We start from the raw sequence: 10,695 nt of genomic DNA on the forward strand, positions 1-10,695 counted from the left end.
TTCAGTGGAGATGTGTAAAGCACCTTCTGATGTGGTTGGTGCAGCAACACAAAACAGAGTAAGTGGCTGCCCTCCACTTTTAGAAATAACCCTGTGGTTTATCTTATCACAGGATTACCATCCTGTGGAATTTGGTTCTAATAGTTCCTATCAAAACTCACTCAGGGTCCTTTTTTTAAAATCTCAAGCAATAGGGAAATAACGAGTAGGTCTGTGGTGTTTCAAGCATTCACCTTTTGACATCTCTTCCATGACATCTCTCTCTTTTGTAGCCTCCTCTGAAACTCTGTGTTTGGAAAGTAAACACAAGTTCTCAACCAAACTTTGGATTCCTCTGTGCCTTTGCAAGGATGATCATGATATTCACCCCCAGGTGGTCTTTGCCATAATACTGGGCTTTTGAGCTGTCTAAATGCACTGCATGGATATGCAGTGGATGCAGAGGCAGATGCAGAGCACATTCCAGATTATACTAGGCCCAAATTTAGGAGAATAAAATACCACATATTACAAACTGAGATACATTAAATTAAGGACAGAAAGAAATTTACATCTACACAGAGAACAATCTAATGAAGATGTGATGTGGCAGAAAAAAGATATTTTCAGCTTAGTTAAGACTGTGAGGAAAAAGCAATCAGAGTATTAGCAGGAGCTTTGTTCTCCATCACAGCTCCCAAATGAATTCCAAGGTCTCATTTTCTTCTGCAGGTCACATGTCTTTAAATCCAGGGACACCTTCTTCTTTTCATATTACTATCTAAAACTCAAGTAACAAGAACTTTTCAGAGACTCAGAGTTCTGAAATTTTGTATTTCTGGACCATATAAACTGTGATGCAAACTTTATACCAAAACTGATGCATCATTTTTCAGGTGTATACAAGCTGTGGCAACAGTTACGATATAAAGAGATTACTCCCTAACCAGATAGGAAAACATAGTGATCTTCCAGGACAATGGTTTGTCTGAATTTTGTCAAATATGCATGCTATTATACAGTAGTTTTTTCTCAAGTACCCAACAAGTATCTGACTTTTCTCAGATTATGATTGATCTATTGAATTCATACTTAAGTACACTGAATTTTGACTTTCCAATGCAGAAAAGCATCTGCAGTTTAGCTGCCTGGGCATTGTGTTTCCTTTGTGGACAGGCCTTTGCATACTGAATTGCTGGCAACGTGATAATAATGAACAGCACTTTTGAAACCACCAAGGGAGTTAAACAAGAAGCCAGCCCCTTTCAGGAGAGTGTGCACTGATTTGCTTTAGATCAACTGGAGCAGCTGCAACAAAAGAGAAAAGGATGAAAAAGCAAGATTGAAATGGAACAATTAACCTCTCTGCAGGAAAAAGGGCACAAAAACTACCTAAGCTGACTGCAGATAGCTGTAATTAAGGGATTGTGACTGCCTTTGAACTAGCTAATACCACAAAGACCAAGACTAATCCATTTAGTCTACCACCCCACCTCCCACTGGTCAAAGATAAAGGTTCATGGCTTCTGATAATCAGGAGATTAAGTTAAATGACCATAATGAACCCTCCTCATTTTCAGCTCTATGGAAAGACCTATTTTCTTCCCCACATTGAGGTGGTGGTCCGAAGCAGGTCTTTGGACAGCCATCCAAACTTAGGCATCAGCTGTGATTTGAGGTCCCTGAGGGTTTCTGTGGCACCCACAGCAGAGTGGGAAGTGCAGGACCTCTGAGGAATGTCTGGTTTTCTGCAGTGGCTGCTGGAGCCTGGGTAAGGTTTCTCATTGCTGATTGAAATCTCATTTGCTGCAAAGGCCACCATGTGAGGTAAAAAGCCCAAGCAGAACACGGGGATTAAACCAAATGTCACACAAGGAGCAGGATGGAAAAATTATTTTTTATGATCTCTCCTGAATGAAGCTCTGTACTGGAATTTCACAGTACTGCCCTAATTAAAGGATACAACAGTTAACTCATGTGCTGATGTAGATGGGTGGTGCTGGTCACAAGTCATGCTGAAACAAATGGCCTGTGAACTTCAGCAGATGCCAGAAGAGCAGAATGAGGGGAACTTCCTCCTGCCTCGAGAATCACAGCTAGAGCTGGACCTCAGCCTCACCCAGCTTCATTTCCTCTCATTTACAGGCATTCAGATCCAAGGCTTTCTGTGTTCCTCCCTGCAAACTCTCCATCACAAGTACCATTGTAAGTACAATTATTAATAGGACTGAGGAACTGCATGACTTTAGCTTTTCTAAGGAAAAAAAACCCTGAAAACACATAATTTTTGAAGCCACACAGATATTTTTCGGTACGTTTTCCTTCCAAATATAGTACTTCATCAGCAGCAAAGGATGAGCTTTTTTTGCTAAAACAAGTGAAGATATAATGATATGTTTTGAGAGTAACTGAACTCCTTTTTCCAAATTACTTCTTTTTAACTTTTTGAGATGCCATATTCCATAACAAGTAGTTGTTAAAGCCGAAAATCAAGAGGAACATTTCAGAATTGTAGAAGCAGCTGGGGAGGTTCAATTGTTTTAGGTTTTTTCCTCTCCTTTAGAATAGACATTTTGCTTCATAAATAACAAAATTTCTTGGGAAGGAGATCATCCAATTCCCCCATGGCCTCACTGGTTTTGTTAATCAGCCTTAGAAACAGATAAATGAAAACATAGAGCTAAATGTGATATAAGGCAGCATTCTTGCAATCGGAGTGTGTGCCAAGGAGTAAATCATTGCTTGACACCTCAGTGGAATGTTGGATTTAACTTCAGTGACTCAGTCCTGCCTTTCCCACTCTGGTTATCCCAGAAGGGAACTCCAGCAGGATCCTTTCCATTCATCATCTCTTTTTCTATGTATGCCTTTGTAACAACTCCCAGATCACAAATGTTATGTACCTGTGCAAAATCAAAAGAAACATAAGAGGGTCACAGTTCTGTAGGTCTGGAGCATATTTGGGGCAGGTGTTTGCAGAAATTACTGCTGAGTGCTGTGCTTTCCATTTGTCCTGCTTTCTGCACAGACATCTCTGCACAGCTGTAAAGGACACCTAAAGTGAAGGACTATGGATAAAAAATCACACCCAGCTCTGGTGTGAGGCTGTGCCACTGCTTCCATCATGAGATGGGTGCACCACAGGTATTCTTTGCTTGAATCAGTGTCCTAATGGTACATCCAGGGAAACACAAAAGGAAGAGGACAGGGACAGGGACAGGGACAGGAGAGAGACCATTGCAGGTACAGTGCAATCAAGAAAGATTTGCTGCCTGCAGCTGGTCACACTTGGCCAAAGTGGGAATTTCCAGCCCTCCCAGGTGTCCTGTATTTTAGAGCCATCTCTTTCTTCACGTACCTCATTCCTTCCAGTATAACAAGTCACTACTCCTGGGGATGTCATCATCTGTGTTTGCAAATGAATAAGTGCTTGTGGCACTCTCCGAAGCTGCTGAAACTCTCTTTTAGTAATGCAGGATTCTTTTCTGCTTAATGGAAACTTTTTGCACACCCCCCGCCTTGTGGTGTTGTGAGGGTCCCCAGGATGAGGTGAGAGATGAGAATCTGACTTCAAGTTCTCAGAAGGCTGATTCATTATTTTATGATATTCTATTATATTAAAAAAATTATATACTAAAACTATACTAAACTATAGAGAAAGGATACATCAGAAGGCTAAACAAGAATGATCATGAAAGCTCATGACTGTCAGTCTGACACAGCTGGCTGTGATTGGCCATTAACTAAAAACAATTCACATGGAGCCAATCAAAGAGGCACCTGTTGGTAAACAGTGTCCAGACGACATTCCCAGGCAATCAGATAATTATTGTTTTCATTCTTTCCGAGGCCTCTCAGCTTCACAGGAGAAAATCCTGGGCAAAGAAGATTTTTCAGAAAATATCATGGTGACACCCCATCTACTTTTGTCCTCTCACCAGACCTGTACTATGCCCAATTCACAGCCCAAGTCATGGAGTTTCTCATGAGTCTTTTCAATGCCTGTAGTCTTCCAGTTTGTATGAGAAATGTCTGCTCTGAAAGACAGACACTTTTCTCAGATATGTCTTGTCTATTGCTTAAGGATACTGTGATCTTCATCATATTTATGGCTGGGATTATAAGAAAACTTTAGAAATTTTCAACTAGCATCAACTAGTTATGTCTATTTTAAATATTTCTGAATAGGCATATTTCATTTCTAAACAAAATCTGTATGGGTCATATCTTATTACTTGTGTAGCTACTGTAAAGTAACAGTTCAGTTGATTTATGTTATCTGAGAATCAACTCCTCATTCATGGGCTTTCCAGTTTCATGAAACACAAATATATGAGGTGTAAGACTTAGATGAAGTTAATTACCTACCTTGCAATAATCTACTTTATAACCCTATCGTGTCCAGTTCTTGGTTTACTGAAAATTTGACACGAAAGCAGTGAGAGCTGGACAGATTTCATCACTTTTCAGACTCAACCCCTAATTCAGGGTTGCCTGTGGTTCTCCCCATCTTGAGGAGAGAAGTTTCCCTTTGCCTTTTAATAACTCCTTCTGATAAAGCTCCTGATCTTTTCCCCTCTCTTCCTACAAAGTCCTTTTCTCCAGCCTCCATTATTTAAGATTCATGTATTTTATCCAGAACCAGAATTCCACTGCCCATAAAGAGTCACAATAACTCCCATCCCTAATTTTCATGATAAGCTACGTTCAGTCTTGCACAAGACTCCATTCTCCAAAACACGATATAAACACATCATTAGAAGCAGTCCCTTCATCAAGAAATTTTCTAATCTAAGCATGACAGGAAGGTGAAGGTGACATCTCACTGACATGCTAGCATCCCATCCTCTGCGCTCAAGTGCCTCCTGTATCACATTGAATTTCCTCTTGCTCTCAGTGTTTGGAAGAGAGCAGATGTGGCTGGGCTGCAGGAGGCCAAGTCAGGAGCATTCTTTCTGCTCAGGAAGTGTAATAGTGTTTGGCTCTTCAGGGCTGTTTATAGCAGCCAGGACAGCAGGTGTGTTTGGATGGTTCAGAACACCTTCTGCCACTTTTGCAGGCTGTGCTCAGCCATAACATCACTGAGCCTGCAAATGAACTGCTGAAGTTACTCCTGTGCTTGTCTTTTATACCACCTGTGCCAAGGAACATTAAGGGAAAATTCAAATATAAGGGGGACAGAATGGAAATGGAGGGAACCCCTATCCTCACTATACATGGGGTTTTGTGTTTCAGAAAATTGCTATTTCTACTTCCAACCTTATGCAAAAATCCAGAACAATGCTTGCTGTTGAAAAGCCTGCTGGGAGGGACCATTTCACAGCTGCTGAGGAGATTTCCTCAGACATCCACAGCAGGAAGGATGTGACCAGGCTCCAGAAAGCTGTGAGATCACAGCTTACATAGGCACACATTCCCATTGAAGCAGCCTAAGACAGGCAATGGGATGGTGCTGCAACAGCAAGGGCACCCAGTGAGCTGTCAGGGGGTGTCAGGTTTTCTGCTATCACACAAGGACCTGAATTATTAAGTGTTGGCTTGATTCTTGTGTCTATTTTACATAATTACAGAATAATTTCCTGATGCCAGCCTTAAAAAATTGCATCTCATCTACTTACTGTGCCAGTGCAGTGAGAAGGACAGCACCCTAAAATAGGGGAGATGTCCAAGGAAACTCAAGCTGTGGGGTAGAATGGGGAGTGAAGGAACCACAGGTGAATTCTACCCCACTGTAGGGACTGTATGAACATATAAACACATCCATGGGTCTGAGTCACACATCTTGTCCTATTCCTACCAAATTACTTGTGCCTTGTCTCATTAATTCACCATCCATCCTTCTCTCAGTTGTGGGGGTCCCATTGTTGGTTTCTCTGGGTCTGGATTGAAGGCACTTGAGACACTAATTCATGTTCAGACTCAGGTGTTTATTAATTCTTATCAGTAAAACAGTCTCACTACTGTGAGTTGGGCAGCTTTTCATTAAAAGGCACAAAATGGCCAACAATCTCTTGTTACAAGGTCTTTTAAGACTAAACTATCCAATTAAGAACAGACACCTGGATTATTTTCCCTTTTAACCCAATAACTGATCCCAAAGAGCCCCAATACAGACATTTCTATTACAAAATGCCACCCAAACCCATGAAGAAGAAAGAAGAAGAAGCATGAAGAAGAAACCCAGGATGACACCCTGTGCCCTCCATCCTGCTTCCATCCACAACATACTAAAAATCCCAAAACCTAAATTTCTCACCAAGTGACACACCTACACTGCTCTCTATAATCTATTTCACACTTTTGTGGGTTCCAGTCTATCTTGAAATCCAGGACACTTTCTCCATGAATGAGGGTCAAAGTCAGTGCTCCCCTGGGGGTCAGGGCACCCCAGAGCAGACAGAGAAATATTCCTGCTGCCCTGGGTTCCCACACTCTGTGAGAAGACATTTTGGGGAGACAGATGCATTGCACATATTCATGAGTAATCCTGTGTATGTCTTTGTGCTGGGGATTCATTTACAGGATGAACATTGGATAGCATTCAGGAAAAAATACCCAGAAATAACTTGCATTGAGAATAAATCCCTTCATTCAGCTGAAATGCAAACCCAAGTTAGAGTTTTCAATAAGAAGACTGAAAGTTTAATATTGCAGTATGTAAAAAGTTTCTTTCATCACTTTTAAATAGGTGGTGCTATTCAGTTCTAATTAATTCTGCATTTCATTTCCTACAAAGAAAGAAAGTAAACCATTGCACTCATTTTATCTTTTTCTAAATACTATTTACTCAATTTGATTAATCATTATTATTCAACAGAGGTACTTTAAAGAAACTCAGATTAAACTCCATTATGCAAAGCATTGTATATTCACACAGTAAGAGACAATGCTTGCCTCAAAGAGGTTACAGAATAAATGATAACTAGCTTGTTGAAATTCTCTTTTATGGGCAGAACTTATACAGCAAAACCACACTGAATGCCCAAGGACAGAGGGGATTTCTAGAGCAGAACTGACTTCAAACCCTAGGACTTTTAGGATATGTCCACTGGGTCTGAGGGATTTAGGACCAAAAAGTCTCCCATAAAAATTCCAGGCATGGACAATATCTGAAGATAGCACTGAGCAGCACTTGCAGAAATTCCCTTCAAGCCAGAAATATCAATAGGATTTCCCTTTCCCATTGCATCTGGGCTTCCTAAGTTGTCATAAACTACACCACATGCACCTGCACTAACCAGATTTTTGGGATAGAGTCCAACAAGGCTGGATCTCTCATTATCTGTAGATAAGTTTAAGTTCCATAGAAAATAGTAGCTTGATTTTTCCTGTGTTACACTGTGCCATCTGAAAGCTTGTCCCTGGGGCTTCTGACTAAATGTGTCAATAGAACACAAATATTTACATCATTTTTTCCCTGCTGGCAAAGAACATCAAAACAAGAAACATCATTTTTTTTTTTCCCTTAGCAACTTTAGTCTACTCAGGCTTGTGAGTTGTAGGTCATTAGAGCTCAATATTTTCCCCCCAGGGCCTACAGCACAGGAAGAACTGTTTATTCCTTATTTGTCCCTGCTGCAAAGCATCTTATAAATTTAACCATAGTTAAAAGTAAGTTTTTGATAACAATTGAGTCCTTCAAACTGCTAGGCTACATTTCTTCTCTTTATCAGCCTTGAGATGTTCTTTCCTGACACTGTGGAGAACTACCCAGTTAAGAAACCAGAACAGTAAAACTTTCTCCTAATTTCACAGAAGTAACATACCATAAAAGCCATTTCAGTAGTGCCAGAGATCAGCAAATACCAAGCACTTCACAAAAAACGTATTTAAACATGGGCCAAGAACAGAAATCAGAACAATAACAAAATACTTTTAACTTCCATAATTTGCTGTGAAAATGCTGCTTAAGACACTTCACAGTAATGGAAGATGATGTTCCTTCTTCTCCAATATGTGCAAGATTTCCCCTTTTTATGGGACATACTACTTTATTTTTGACCAATAAATAAGAACTGTGGCATTTTCTGTTGTGTTTGCTGCGTGTTCACTGATGCAGCATCACTGCCTGTGACACCTCCAACACCCACAGCAGGGTGAGCAGAAAGGAAAGCACAGTCACTGGTCTGGGGCTACAAAACTGCACAGGACTCTGAGTAGCTAATGAGGGCTTTCATTTAATTAAAGCTTTGGGTTGGAAAGGGGCTCTAAAGATATCTAATCCCTACATCAAGTGGCTAAAGTCTCATCCACCGTGACTTCTGATGTTTGCAGGGATGGGGCAGCTGCAGCTTCTCTGGGCAGCCTCTTCCAGTGTCTCACTGCCAGCATCATTAAAAATTCTTCCCAATGTCCAGTCTAGACCTACCCTCCTTCAGTTTAAAACTATTGCCCCATGTCTTATCACTGATTAATCAGTTTTCATGGTTGTGACTGTACAAGTCAGGGAAAGATTAAGTAAATGTTAATATTCAAAGGAAATGGTAAAACTACAATAAATATAGATATAATACCAATACAAGGATAAAATATGAAGCTGTGTCTCAGGAAGTCACCTCAGAAGATTTTAATCAGCCTGGTCTGTTTTGGCTAGCACTGTGGAGGGTGCATGCAAAACAGGGGAAATGTTCTTTCTTTTATTGCTAAGGAACAGGACAAGGTGAGGGGAGTGTGCAAGAGTTACAAGAGTAATGAAGTTCTCTCTTGGTCAAATAATCCCTTCCTCCTCAATGCAGTGCTCCTCACTTCCCACAGTGTTTTATTCAGCCCTCATGCACTGTGTTTGACAGAGCATTTACCATTTCCCTCACAGACCTCATCTGCAGTCAAAGGATCCCCACCAGGCAGGAATTGTTCCCCATACCTAAACAACAGTGAAGAGGGATGCAAAATGCCCTTGGTTCCCACCTGACCTAGGAAGGCAGAAGCTGTTATTCTGCACTGAGATAAGGCACATCTAATCCCAAAGCCACCCCTGCCAGGGGCCATTGGCAGGGGCTGAGAAGGACATGAATGCCCAGCATTTCCCAGAGGGAAATGAGCTGCTTCTCATCTGGGGTTTATTATATATTTCCAATGCTGCAGCAAGAGGTTTGACATCACCTCCTAGGTGTCCAGAGCAATGTAAGAAATATTATCCTTGTCAAGGATAACCTTTTTTCTTAATTTATTGCATTTTTAGTCTTAATTGTATATTATAGGAAAATTAATTTCATTTATTGATATTTTTCTCGGTTTTCTTGGGTTTTCTCTCACACACTTTTCAATTTCACATAAATCTATCACATCTAAACCTTTTTTCTGGATGGTTTCATATGAATTTTCAATCCAGAATATGCAAGGACCTTGCAATTGTCCAATAAGTGAAGTAATTCATGTCTTCCACTCTTTTGTGTAAACAGGCACAGACAAGCCCTGACATTCTGGATTCTGGGTGGTGATTTTTCAGTGGTTTCCTCATGATGCAGCAAGAAGTAGTGCAATTTCAATGAACAACACTATCTGATACCCACTTTATATCCCTAAGACTGCCCTGTGCTTCACACTGTTCTTCCACCCCACAGCACAAAAATGCCAGCATGACAAACTGGCATTAATCAGGAGGAAATTAACAGGGACTCTTTGAATAAAAGTATCTCAAGAAATGGGGTCTGTAAGTTTAGGAATTTAAAGACAAGAGCACAGATTGAGACCCACATTCTTCTACTCTGGGGTTAAGAAAATTAAAATAGTGACACAGGAATAGCTGATTTGTGGAGGATCCCTGTTGGAGACTGAATCAGCTGCTCATGAATAACTTAGCAAGTCATTTGAGATGTGCTAGAGTGTCTCACCTGCCCTACAGAGTCCTCTGCACAGTGGCACAGATCTCACATATGTCCTGTGTCATATGAAATCAGAATTTTTTAGGCTGGAAAAGACTTCTTAAAGCATTGAGTCCAACCATTAACCCAGCACTGCCACAGCCAGCAGTAAAGGGGATCACCCTAAATGCCAGGTCTGCACATCTGTTAAATACCTCCAGGGATGGTGACTCAGGCATTTCCCCAGGCAGCCTGTTCCAGTGCCTGACAGTAATTCTGGTGAAGAAACTTCTCCTAATATCCAATCTGAACCTCCCCTGGTGAAACTGAAATCCATTACCTGGGAGAAGAACCTGACCCTCGCCTGGCTGGACTCTCCCATCAGGGAGTTGTACAAAACAGTGAGGTCGCCCCTGAGCCTCCTTTCCCCCAGGCTAAACTCCATTTCCCTCAGCTGCTTCTCATTAGATTAGATTAAATCATTAGATCCCAGTCTTATGAGGAGCCACTTCTATCTACACTCTCTTGGGGATGTCTCAGGTGCATCAAAAGGCTGACATGCCCAGTGACCCTCAGTCAGCAGCAGTCTGCAGATTCATGGGAAGGAGCTGCTCCTTACTAATGATACAAATGGTACCAAAGCTCACCCCTAAAATCCACTTGTTCAACCAGGGCATCAAGCAGCCCTTGGACATTTTTTTCAAATTAAACTTCTCTTCTTGATGGTTTCACAGGCCATTAGCAGCTCCCTGATCCAGCTGTAACTGAAATCAATTAAACACTATAGGAGGTGTTAAAACATTTGTCTCCTCTGGCATCCCCTTTCTAGTGACTGTTGTGGGAGGCCAGACCTCCAGCAGACAGGTACCTGACAGAGACCTCAATCTCAGTGTGCAAACCTGGGTGCTTGTGT

The sequence above is a fragment of the Fringilla coelebs genome, assembly GCF_963513975.1.
Source record: "Fringilla coelebs genome assembly, chromosome: 3".
NCBI lineage: Eukaryota > Metazoa > Chordata > Aves > Passeriformes > Fringillidae > Fringilla > Fringilla coelebs.